Source organism: Pipra filicauda, unplaced genomic scaffold (genome assembly GCF_003945595.2).
Source record: "Pipra filicauda isolate LSUMZ 115617 unplaced genomic scaffold, ASM394559v2 scaffold95_size2449627_pilon, whole genome shotgun sequence".
NCBI lineage: Eukaryota > Metazoa > Chordata > Aves > Passeriformes > Pipridae > Pipra > Pipra filicauda.
The window spans coordinates 1,631,593-1,644,696 of record NW_024105153.1 but is presented as its reverse complement, the minus strand read 5'-3'; the positions used below and the strand labels follow the sequence as shown (position 1 = coordinate 1,644,696).

Below are 13,104 nucleotides of genomic sequence, written 5' to 3'. Positions count from 1 at the left end.
ACGGGGAGGTGGGCTGGGGGTGCAGGAGGAGCTTGCAGGGAGCTGGGGCGCCAACATTGGTGGGAATGGGGCCTGTGGACAGCCTGGGCAGGGTGCTTGGCAGGGCAAGTGCTCTCCCTTCTGGGTGTGTATGGTTTAGTGCTGCTGAAGGGAACAGTGTTATGTGTGAGGGATGGTGTTTTTTTATTTTTTATTTTTATTTTATTTTTGGCTTGCGACTGTCTATGCTGTGATATGAAAATAGTCTGCTCCTGGGCACGGTCAGCATCTTCCTTCGTATGCCAAGTGGCCACTGGGCTTGAGTTTTAATGAGGTAGCCCTTGACTCTGGAGGTGCCCCTTAACCCTTGTTCTGTCCAACTGGGAGTGTTCTTGGGGAAGGAGCCTCCCTCTGCGCGGTTATCTTGGCTTGTGAGGACAGAGAAGAAACCACGGTTCCCTTTCAGAGGGAGATGCTTGGCCAGCCTTGATAATTGTGTTAAATATCTTTTCTTTAAGTCAGAATTAAACATAAGTAGAGCTAGGAGGTCAGGAGGAACAAGCCACCTGTTGCCAGGTGCCTGTGAGGGCAGAAACAGTTTCTGGCAAAGCCATTTATGTTCAGGTGGTGGTGCAGGACTGTGGTTCAAGCAGTAGGAAACTGATGGCATGCCAGGGAAGGTGGTGGGGAGTGTGGAAGCCAAGAGTGTGTAGCACCTTCCAGTGCAGCTATTATGTCCCGAGGTGTTTCACAGCCCCTCTCACTGCAGGGTTTGGAAAGAGAGGGAGTACATGAGCGAAGAGGTTGAGGAGCAGATACTGCTATGAGCCTTGACTGTTCAAACACTATGAGTTAGCTCATGTGTGCTGCTCCCACCCGAGCATTTTTAAGGAGTGGCGTTGGGGTCCTTGTTGGTGTCCTTCAGGGTGAACCAGATCTGCAAGTTTATACCTGTCTTCATGTAGACTTGGACCTGGAGTTTATTTTTAATGAAGGCGAAAAATCTTACGTAGTGTGACTTCAGTTAAAGCAGCAAACGTTCCAAAACTGGGCAAAACTGCGAAAGTAGAGAATTCTGATTTTTATTGTGCATTTTTCCACAACTCCTTCTTTTCCCAAGATTCCTGTCCCAACTGCCCTCCCTTTGCGGATGTTTCTTGGTCATGGTGGAAAACAGAGGGCAACTTGTCAATAGCCAGATCAAGTTCTGCTGCTGAGGGCTGTGAATGTGACTGGTTTTTAATGTAACCAGCTGTGTTACCAGGGTCTGGACTGGAACGCTGATAGTTTGTTTCATTTTGGTCATTAGCATCTGTAGAACAGTAATAATTGTGGCTGACAACTTGTGTCTTCATGAAATATGAAAAAAAGGTTGGCTTTTTCTGTAGAGTGGATGGGAGGCTTAAAGCAAAAGTTCATTTGTCCCTTCCCTTCAAAAAAATGTGCAGTGCATTTTTTAAACTGAATCATCAGGTACAATTCATTTCAAGTATTTTAAGCTATTTGAATTTGATGCACTTTGGCCACATGCTCAATGGAAATTGTTAGACAGTCTTGCTCAGATTTGTCCTGGCTGGGCTCAAAGAGGTAATGAGGGAATCTCCTTGCTGTGGCCCTTTCCGATCTGAGCAGAGCAGAAGTATCTTATAAGGAGTGGAATATTTTGATGCCCTGTGCTCTGAGTAAACTGGGAAGGGAGCGTGCAGGGCTCTTGTCCACCAGCCAGGCTTGGATGCGCTGCCTCCCACTGACAGACTAGTGTTACCTTTTGGCTCTCTGAGCTGTGCTTTTTCAGAGGTGTAGCACAGGATGGGGCACATGGTGTTTGGAGGGCAAATTCCCTCCAAAGTCACTTTGTCATGGAAGTCCATAATAAGGATGCCCAGAATCAGGAAAGATTATTAGTGTCTGATGACCTGACCAGGATTGTGTAATGACACTGAGTAAAAGATAAATGGTTTTATATCCCATAAACTTAGTTCTCACTTCAGGGTGAACCTCAAGGTTTTGAAAACGTGTGAGTTTGATGGCTTTCTGGTAACTGCAAATAGGTGCAAACATTAATCACTTGAAATAAGTCCTTAAAAAATAGGAACAGACACAGGTACAGGCTATAGGCAGGAAAGTTAAAGAAGAGCTAATTGCTATTTTTTGGTGTATTTTTCAAATCACATTTAATCCTGCGTATATGGTTCTGTGGGTGACCCAGCAGCTCCAGCAGTTTATTCATTTATTTAAAACAGCTTTGTAGTTCACCTTGAAAACCACTTCCTGCCATATGGTTATATTATTTCCCTATGCCACATTTTTTGCTAATTATCAAGACCATTTGCTTTAAAATAGGTGTTTTTAATTTCACAGCCTTGTCTGCCTCTCCTGCTTGATCCTGCCCTGGAGTCAAGAGGCTGTGTCTGTTCATTCTCCATGGCAACAGGCTGTGATTTACTTATTTCAATTTAATTAAAGAGCAGATATCAAATTCCAGGCATCTTATATGTTCCTTATATTAGAAAAATATCAGTGGATCAGTCTCCACAACAGATCTACCAACCTCAAAAATAAAATTCCCAGCCACTGGTTTCTTTCTCAGTCCATCCCCTTTGGAAGAGTTTAGGAGAGGGAGGAGTGCTGTGGCCTGTCCTCAAGTGGAGCGGATGGGGGCTGCTGGACTGGATCCTGGTAAGAGTCGTGTTCTGGACTCCTGTAGCATTGCTGATTACATTGAGGTGCCAGTTAAAACCTCAGCCCATTATGTCTCCTCTCCTCCTGCTGATGTTGTGCAGCTGTTGGGAGATTTTGAGGCTTGATGGTCGGCATGAACACCCCAGACCTTGACTGGAAAGGGGAGCATGGGTTGTGTGCTCTGTGCGTGGACTCTGCTGGGCAGGCACTTTCTGCAGCAGCTACATCTGCTGAGTGTGACACCATTTCAGGCTTGAGTAAAGGGCACAGTGGGCACGAACATCGGCACTTGCTGCAGTGAAAATGCAGAGAATGGCAGTTCTGCTAGAAAAGTGATTATGTTTTATCAGCTCTCCCCATGTGAGATTTTGCAAGTCCAAATCCTTTGGTGTTGTGTTTTTGGTCTATCTTGAAGCCTACCTATTTTTTGATGCGTGCATGATACGGCTTTTGGTTTTAAGCTGGTCACAGCACAGAACCCACAACGCCCTGTTGGTTTAAGCATGCCTGGCATTTGTATGCAGGCTAGAAATGAAGGCCAGTTTTCCAAGCTCTGTGGCTGTACAAATACTAGTTTGTGTTAGTCAGGGATAAGGAAGCATATGAGCAATGACAGGCAGTTGCTGGCTAAAGAGAGGGATAGGGTCAGGAGAGGACCTTGGGGGTGGATGGAGGAGCGTCGTGAATTTACTAACCTGCAGGTGTTAGGTTTGGTAGTAAATGGACGGAGTGGAACCTGTGTAATTAAGGAGTGCCAAAATTAACACTCCTTTTTGCCTTCAATACCAACACCCCAATTCTTAATAGGATTACTTTCCCTTGAAGGGACTGTTCAGATGACTCAGCCTTTGGAGTACCTGCGTGCCGGTGGTGGTTGCTTCCTAGGAGAAGTTGTATAACTAGACTCAAGTGCTATTTCTGGGCTCTGCTAATGTGTGGAAGAAGACAAGTTGGCTGTGCATTTTTATTAAGCCTCAAGGAGCAGTTATCATCAGAAGAGTGCCTGCACAAAACTGCACCTTTGGATTTTTTTTTTCCCCTTAGTGTTGCTACTCCTAGTGCTCTTTCATAGTCACAGCTGGCAATTCTAACAACAGACGTAGGTTCTTGCTCCTCCTAGCCCTGCCAAAGCCCATGAGGCTACGTCAGAAAATATTAGATTCTCTCCTGGCTTGCTTATCTTCATCGATTGAAATTATGTACAGAGTTTCTGGCTGAAGATTCCAGGTGATCGTGCACCAACTGGGAAGACCTTCTCTGAGTCCATGAAGTTAGCAGTTAAGCATGTGTTTACTAGTAAAGCTGAGCATGTTTGGTCTGCAAGCGGTACATCTGAAATCTCACAATGTTGTTCCTAATAAAAACAGAATAAAACCAAGCAAAACCTCAAAGCAAGCTTTTGTTTGTTACTGTATTTAAGCAGATACATTCAAAGAATTTATAGCCAACTGGCAACATTCTTAATTCTTTATTACTGGTTTTACTAGGGTACAGGCATGATCTGTATTCTTTAAGAGTGCATCTGTTCCTCTTGCTTATCCAGCTTTGAAGTAGACCTCGCTGATATTAATTTCTGTATAGCCTGTAACCTCATCTATAAAATGGAGGGAATACTTCATACAGGCAGCTGCGAAGTTACATTTATTGTCTGTAAATTGCTTCTAGTAATTGAGCAGAGGAGGTGGAGAGAAATAAAGACAGTGGAGTAATATGGGCTTGGTTTTTTTTAATAAAAAAACTGCATTATTTTTGTTCATCTGATGATGTAGAAGCTAATGGGGAAAGAAAAATGCACCCTGAAACTAATTGTTAAGTTTGTAATGAAAACAGACAATTTTTTAGCATAGTGATGAAGGCAGCCATCTTGTTTGATAGTAACAGAGTCCAATTTAGAAATAGGGAGAATTATTATTGGAAATCCTGCAGTACCTCTCATATTTCTGTCTGGTTTGGGTCTGCTCAGTTTTAGTATTGTTCTTTATCTACATGGCTACCTTTATCATCCAGTTCATAAATGCCTTGGTAAGGAGAGCTTAATAATAGTTAAAACTACCTGGTTTAAGGTTTTTAGCAAACACCTCTATTGCAGTTTTTTCAGCTAGACCCCTTGTTTTGTGCTGACCAGTATTTTTGTTGGATGAAACTGCAGTTTCACATGGGTAAAGAGGGATTTTCTTGCTGTGGCTGAACCAATGTAACCACTTGCTCATCCTAAGAGGGGTGAGCAGCCTTACTCCTGGCTCTGGCTATATTCCTTGCCTTGTGCCTGTTCTGGTGCTAAATGGATCCAGCTTGCTCAGCTTTCAGAAAGCTGACTTGCCCAAAACCATAAAAAAAGTGAATTATTCTCTCCTGGGAGAGAGAGTTGAACCTGCTCACCAGGTTCAGGCTCGTATCAGAGCTGCCATGCAGGAGGGGCGATATTTGTTTTGCCAGCAGTGAAAGGTAAGGAATGAAAGAAAGGTGAAAATGCCCCCCCCCCTTTTTTGGCAGCAGTGACCTATTAGCCTGGTTCAGTTGTAATGTGAAGCCTTGCCCTCAGCCTTCGTTTTCAAATCCCTCCCTTTCCCTCCACGCCTCCTCTTTTCCCCTAGGATATACTCATGTGCCTCCAGATGCTGACTTCATTTCCAAGCAGTATTTTCAAAAGGGGAAAAAAAGGGAAAAGGTTGAGTTTCACTGCCTCTACAATAAAAGACAGACTGTAGTTCCTGAGAGCCCGTTGCTATGAGCCTAAGAATTATTATTATTATTAGGCTCATATATTATTATTAAAGGGCTCAAAAAATAATAGCCATAATCCTTCCTTATGAGGGGGCAAAAGGAAACGGCCTGTTGAGTTTGTGAAAGTTCTTCCCCAAACCCGGTGATGGCGGCTGTTTAGACTGAGGCCCTGGAGCTGATGGGATCAGGTGGTCTGGGATAAATGACAAGGGTAGGGAAATGTCTGGAGAATTTTCTGCATGCCGTGTTGAGCCAGGCCTGGAGTTGGGTACCACAGCACCAGGAGGAAGTCTCTTTATCTCCAAACCGTGACTTGCATTTGCTCCAGGTGCTATGGCCTAACTAATTTTCAGGCACTAGCAGAAATTGGGAAAGCCTTGTGGGACACTGCTGTGGTACTGTAGAATAGAATGGCACTATCTTGCTCCAGGGGTGCAGCGAAGCCAGGGATGTGATGAAGCTCAGATGCCAGGGGAACTGGCCAAGGCAACTTCGCTTCTGCTGACTGGCATGGATAGCGTTTCTGCCTCAGCCTTGCCGTTGATGGATTGATGTATCTGCATTAGCCCTTGCTGCCTGTGGGGAAGATGTGTGTCCAGGGAGACACATGCCCAAGAGTCTGCTTAGCAGGGGCACAGTGCACATCAGAGCGTGCATTTGGGAGACTAGATAGAGGTGTCTGTTGGCCTACAGGAATTGCCTTATGGCTGAAGAGGCAGATATCATGCCTGTCTGGTGAATTTTATACAGCATGAAGGTGAAGATGATGTCAGTGAAGAGCAGTGCCAGAGGCAGCAGGATGCAGTGAGCCTGTGCATGTGTGGACTGACCCAGCAGCTGTACCTGTCAGGAGGGGCAGGTTGCAATCGGTATGGTACGCAAATTAGAAATGTTTGTGCAGCCATTTTCAAATAAGGAGAGTCACAGGGAGGGACGAGGGAATTTGCTCCAACTTGAGAGTGTTAGAGATTTGTTTCATGCTGTACTGCAGTTGGTTGGGTTGGGTTTTTTAAGCATTTAAACCTAAATTCTTCTTGTTGGTATTCAAAGACATTATGGCAAGAGAAAGATTATTGTAGGGTTGTGTTGCTTTGCATGGTAAGATTATACACTGGGTGGCTGTTACAGGGGGTTTGTGTTCCAAGGATGGAGTGAATAAAGGAAAGAATCAGTGCATTGATATTAAATAATGATGCCACTGGATATGCTGAGCACAAAGTGTCTTTGTTTTCAAGGATATATATTTTTTTTAATCTGACACATTTATAAGCCAGCTGCAGTATTTTTTTTTAAGATACATTTATAAGAGATGGAGCAATATAGAAAATGCTGTAAGTAATCTCATTGAGAAGTGTGTTTTTCTTCCATCCCCTTGCACATGCATGCAGCCTCTGGGGAAGATGTTAGTGAAGGAGCTGGATAATCGGGGTCTTCTCTGGAGCTGCCATTGTTCTGATTGATGCAGTGGGTATTAGCTGGGGAATGTGTACAGATGCACGGGCTGTCTGGGGTTTCATCTCTGCAGTCTCCCTTTTTTTCAGTCCTCCTAGATAGAGATATGTATCCTGGCACTTCAGTCTTCCACCTACATCTCTTTTTCTTCTCCTGTAAATACTTGCTGATTTTTTTGTGTGTGTTGTTCCTCTGGCAAATCTTCAACTGTGCTTATAATGGGTGACTCTCCTCCTTTGCTGCATAACCTGGCTCATGATGAGGGCTGTTCCTGTAAGCCAGTCTTTTCCTGGATCTCTTTGCTGAATTTTCATGCAATCTGACCAGTCTGGGGGCAGCTTCTCTGCTTTTGTGTTGGTTGCTCTAAGCAAAGATCCAGGTATTGAAGTGGACTCCAGCAACGCTCCAGCTGCCCTTTGGAGCGCAAAGGAATGCAGTGAAAAAAGTAGCCATTTCAGGGTCCTGTTTGTCCTTAGACTGGAAATGCTGAGGGCATGAGAGTTCCCATGTAGGACTGCAGTAATTAAATAGTACTGGGGGGAGAGGGAGTAGGAGAGCATGTGATGGTCATTTCAGATAGATTAACAAAGAGAGGCTATTGCAGTGCCAACAGAAGACATCCTAATCTGGAGGTTCTTAGCCAGGAAATATTTTAAAAAGCTATCCCAGAGAGTGAGAGGGAAGCCTGATAGGTCTGTCCTATAATTAATTGCCCAGATACCACTGGAGGAGCAGCTTGAAGAAGGGAACTCATATGTGAGCCGGGTGTGGTGTAGAGAGGGAAATGGGAATTTCCTGACTTTTGTTTGCAAAGCTCAAGTGTAGAAGGAATTTTAGACATAATAGGTGGAAAGAAGGACTAAAAATTAATAGGTAATTCCAAGTTGGGTTTTTTTGTTTGTTTGTTTGTTTGTTTTCCACTGCGTGCTCCTGGCTAGTGTTAGCTGAACATCAGTTGAAGCAGTACAAAGCGTGCTTGGGAACTGGAGACATTAAGCAGAAAGAGAGAGCGAATCTGATTAGCTTTGCTTTTCATGCATTAAGCAGAAAGATGGGCTGAAATGTGATTGCAAACAGATAATAGCAGCAGGCTCCTGAGGCACCACCACGACCCAGCATATGGGGTGATGGATCTAACCATGCCATAGAACTGTTTCTTGTAATAGAAGCTGCTTGTTTTTATGTTGTGGTTTCTGTTGTACTTTCTAATTATCCTATTCATCGCTGTCTGCCATTTTGAGCCTGGCCACGTGGGATGGCTCAGCCCCCTGGAATGTGTGCTCCGTCAAGCACTTCTGCCCTGAATAGTAACTGTAGCTCTGGTAGCCAAAGGGTGGGAGGGAAGAGGTGCCAAGGCTCAAGAGTCCTAGCTATTTTTCCCCTTATTTCCAAGAATAAGGGAAGTAACAACTGCTGCTTTTGCCATGCTGAGAAAGATGAGTGAGTGCTGGTGTTCCGTGTGAAGTTCCTAACTTCCCTCTGAACGTGCAAGTATTGGGGTTTGTTGGAAGAAGGTTTCTAGTGACCTGAAAAAAGGGGCATCTATCACTACTACTTATAAACAATAAATAAAAGCTGGCCTTGCTACACCAGTCACTTTTTTGGCACAATAGCAGAGATCCTGGAGCCACTTCCAGCCTGTGGCCTCTCCTCCACACAAAGCAAATGCAGCAGAGAGAGCAGAAGCTAGGCTGGCAGAAGCTAGGCTGGTGCAGGCTGCAAATGGAACTGACAACAGAGCATCCAACATCCCTGCCTGCTGCTGGGGGAGTTTTCTGTGTTGATGTGGTGATCTCTTCCCCAAAACAGCCTGCTTTCTCTTCTCTCCACCCAAGACTTTAATTGATGGAAAGTCTACAGAAACATTTCCAAAGCTGTTATAGATTGGGGGAATGCAAATAGAATGGGAAGAGCAGACCTCTCCTTAAAATGTCTGAACAAAGCACAGTAGCAAGCAGCTCACGTGTGTGTGTGTGTATATATGTATTTTAAGGCTAGAAGGGGTGGGTCAGACTAGTGTTTCTGTGACCTTTTCTCAACTGTGTCTTGCCTTTCCTGACTGCTCCTTCTCCTTGCCTGTCAGGGGACTTCCACTTCCTTCCTGCTGACCTGCAGGGCTGCAGGCAGCCTCCCTACCCTTGTGGCAGTTCCCAGCTCTGGCTCTGAGCCCAAGCTAATAATCCTGACAGATTTTACTGGCTTGTGCTCTGCTCCATGCCTTGCTGTAGGGGAGACGGTGTGTGAGGCTGTGGTTTGCATGACTTTAAGCATCACACTGGCCCTGGGGAAACCCAAACCTCGTAATAAGCACCGGCTGAGCCTCTGGTAGAGCCTGGCTTTGCTCAGTGAGGCCTCTTGCTTCCCTACCTGCAGGTGACCGGCTGGCACAGATGTCATCCAAACACACCTTCTAATTGTCCCTGGCTGGCTGGATGATTGTCAGCAGTATGGGGTTCGGGTGGAAGTAGGAGGTGTTGATAGCCAGGAAAGGAAAAATTCATCATCTGCCAGAGAAGGGTAATGAAGATCTCCTCTCACCACTCTCCCCACACATCAAAGCACACTTAAAAAAAATAGAGCGCTCATCTTTGACCCCCATTAATGACTGGCTTGGTCTGTGTAAGAGTTTTATGAGTCTGTTGCTGCTCCCACAGAGTTTAATTATTTAGAGCGTGAGGTGGAGGTTTGTGCTTTCACTGCTGATGGTCCAGGGTTCAGGCCCTCCTGGCGGGACAGGGGGGTTGGTTACAAAGGCAGGCTGGCTGGGAGTGCAGCCGCTTGCTCTGAGGAGCCTGAGGGAGGCACGGGCTGCAGCTGTGTGGTCCTTGTCACGGGGAGCGTATCCTTCCCATTGTGTGAATTCCATGTGACTGTGTCATGTTGAATTCAAGATCTGTGTCCTTATCTTCAGGGCCCTTAACGGTCTGGACCTGAGATACTTTAAGTGGCTACCTGAGGCTCCGGGGTGGGCACACTTGTGGCAGATCCTGCTTGTTGCTGAGACCCCCGGTCAGTGCTAGAGGCTTCAGGGGCTGGTGTAAGACTTTGGCAGCAATATCTGATTTATCAGCCCTGGGCTACAGGCCTTTCCCATTCCCTGTGGTAGCATGCCTTTGCTTGCCTTCTTTCTGTGAACAGACCCCTCCTGTTTTCCCCAGATTCTGTTCTACACTGTAGCAACCAGTTTTCCTGCTGTAAGATCCCATCTTCAGACTGCTGCTACCTTCCCTTTGCAGTACATCAGCTTGTTCTTGCCTTTTCTACTTTTTCTCACCCAGCACTTCTCGGCTGCTAATCATCCTGAGACTTGGGAACACAGAACAGATATAAGGAACAACCAAAGAACAACACTGATGTGTCCTTTGTGCAGCTCATGTTCCCAAACAGGCAGCCGGTCAGCTGCCTGATATCCTGCTGACCATTCAGCCAGGTTTCCACTTCTAGTGGGGAGATACCTGGCTCTAGGCCTACTGAATGGGATATGGGCTGATGTGTCAGCTGGCCAGCTGAAGGGTCACACTGATGATGCTCACCTTCTGGCTGCTTCTGGAACCGGTAAATTCCTCTTGAAATTGTGCCACCTCTTGCGTTGGTGGGTCCATAGGGCTTGCAGTGCTCATCAGTGCTGAAATGACAGAGCAGCAACTGTTCAGTGCAACTGTAAGTGAAGGCTTATTTCAAAGCAAAAGTGGTTGGTATTGGTGGATCTGAGTTTGGCTGATAGCCAAATAAATGGATGGATGGACTGCGCAGCCTTATTTGATGTGGAAGGTTCACACTATATTTCTTGTACCATGCACATCAATACTGAAAATGCCTATCACAGCAGACACCAGGAGCTAGCAGGTCACCTGGTGCAGTGCTGCTGCTGAAGACTGAGCTCGTTGTGCACGCTGGGGCTCGCTGCTGTGCTCTGCTGCCATTTCTTACCACCCTGAGCTCAGGGACCACTTGAACCTTCTGCTTCTCACATCTGCTCTCCTGCTATCTCCTCGTGCATGCTTGATCTCCTGTTTTCTGCCATAGCAAGGGCCTGTGCAGGCTCTTGGTTGCATGCGAATGGGCTCTTCGTGCCACCCCTATTTAGCCTGGTTTATATCTTCCCACTCCTTTCCCTATTCCTATTTCATTTCCTCTGGTATGGGACTAATATTCCAGGTTATGTTGGGAGATTGGATTGAGCCGAGATGGCAGAAAGAGGGTGGAGGGGAGGAAGGGGCTTATACTGATAGGTGTGAGTTTATGTTGTGAACTCAATCTTTAATATGTTGATTATTGTGGGTCTGGCTAAATCAGCTAGACCTGCTAGACAAATGCGTGTCCTGCCTCCATATTCTACTCTGTTTTTCTATTTTTTCTTTGTTTTTTTTCCTGAAAATTAATAGGATTCTACCCATTGATGATTAAAACAACGCCTGGAGTTTTGGAATGGATCAGATGCATCAATCAAATGTTACTACATTGCACCCAAAGAGAGGAATGCCATCCAGCTGGGGGTAGGGTTTGCTTTTTCTTTGCCCCCATCAGTATTTAGAGTTATTGGAAACCTTTTTTTGTTTTTAAATGCAAGAACTTTTAATAGAAGGTGTTAGTTTTCAAAATGAATTACTTTATTCTGTGAAAAATTGACCGCCTTTTCTTCTTTTGTGGATATGGGGCAAGGTTGTACCTCTTCATATTCAAAATGTTGTTAATAATCTTGAGGCTTTGCAGGGCTTTGGTAAAGAAAACATTTCAGTAACCACTTCAGATATTTTTGGAGGGAAATTTTCTGTTTTAAATGAAAAGTAAATCTATTCTGATTAGTAATAAAGATGAAAATAACTTATTTTTTTTCAGAAATGTCAAAGTTCAAGTCGTTTGTCCCAGTTCTTGAAATTAATGTAAAACAGACTAATACCCCTGCATAAACTGTTCCCCTTGCAAAAAGGGAGAGGAAGTGAATAGATCAGTAGGAAGCTGCAACGCTTTGTGTATTGCTTATGGGCATGGGGCTACTCTCTATACCTGGCAGCAGGTATAGCATGAGACCTGGAATGAAATAAAAGGTTGGTGAGAATGTGAATCTGGAGCCTTGCACGGGTGTAAAGCACAGGTTGAAGCCCGAGAAGCAAACAGAAGTATGTAAGTTTCCTGAATGAATGATTTTGAAGTAAAGTAGTATTTCCCTGCAGAGCCTGCCTCTGTTAAGTCTTTAGACTGTCGCAGCAACAGCAAGACTACTAGTGCAGTATTAATAATTTGTGTGTGTCCCTTATTTTGGACCTTTGTCAGTCATTTCAGCCTCAACAGGCTGGAAGAGATGAGAAAAGCAAGTATAAGTTTTGCTGCTGTCTTCTCTGCATATGTTCTCAAGGTAGGCAGAGGATTTGGGTCTCCAGAGAAAGTTTATCTGGAACCTTTCAGCAGTGCTAAATTTACAGAAGTAATACCAGAACACAGCACACCAATGTCTCATTTCAGTCATCTCTGCACAGGGTTGTACTGCTTTTGTTGGACATCCGTAACAAGTGTGGTTCAGATGTTTGTGAGCTTTGCCTGATTGCAGTAGGTGAGGGAGAGGTGAACTTTTTATCAGTCCCTCCTGTGGGATGAACCCAGCCAAGGCGTTGCTGCGTGTGTATAATCAGCCCCAAATGTATCTGTGCTGCCACAGCTGCGCATAACTTTCCTCAAAATGGGGCTTCCTGTCCTTGATTCTCTCCCTCACCCTCTTCTAAACGGAGGGAGATGGTCAGCTAGTTTGTGTGTTTCCTGACTAGGTCTTGCTTGAGGGGAGAAGCAGAAGACTCTTTGAGCCAAATGAAAACTAGTCTTCAGAAACAAGGCTGATGAGAGGGTGTCACCAGAGAATTCAACTGGTTTAAATACAAACTGCTGGTGAATTCTGGAATTTAGAGTTGCAGATTTGCGCTTGGTGTTAGCAGTTGTGTGAACACCTTCCAGCTCGTCTGTCGATTAGGTACTTCTTCAAATCCTGTTGGAAGCACGGCACTGTGTTCCAGGGAGTTTTGGAGGGGCAATGGTGTAGCATGCATGAACTAGTTGACGTGTTTCAGCAAGTCTTTGTTCTTGCAGGCAGGTACTGAACAGTTTGAGTCAGATTGGTCTATTTAAATGGTATTTAGCAAGCAGGTAAGTAGTTTGCAGGAAGTTGGAGAGCTTGCTTCCATTTGCTGCTCGTGGTCCAAAGTGGTTGATTCACCTCAGGGAGTAGGAGACCTTCAGGTTCTGTGCTGCTGGGTCATGGATGGATGGATGGATGGG

General features: G+C 45.2%; 1 protein-coding gene across 4 annotated transcripts in view; it reads left to right on the top strand.

Moving 5' to 3' along the window:
* The window catches only part of TCF20 (transcription factor 20), a 156,201-nt gene that overhangs the window by 26,790 nt on the left and 116,307 nt on the right, over positions 1-13,104 (top strand). For 3 of the 4 annotated variants that reach the window (XM_039391392.1, XM_027722607.2, XM_027722600.2), the window contains exon 2: positions 11,223-11,333. The exons of the other annotated variant lie outside the window; for it this stretch is intronic. The gene's annotated coding sequence lies outside the window, so the exon portion shown is untranslated. The remainder of the gene's footprint in view (positions 1-11,222; positions 11,334-13,104) is intronic. 4 annotated transcript variants of the gene reach the window in all.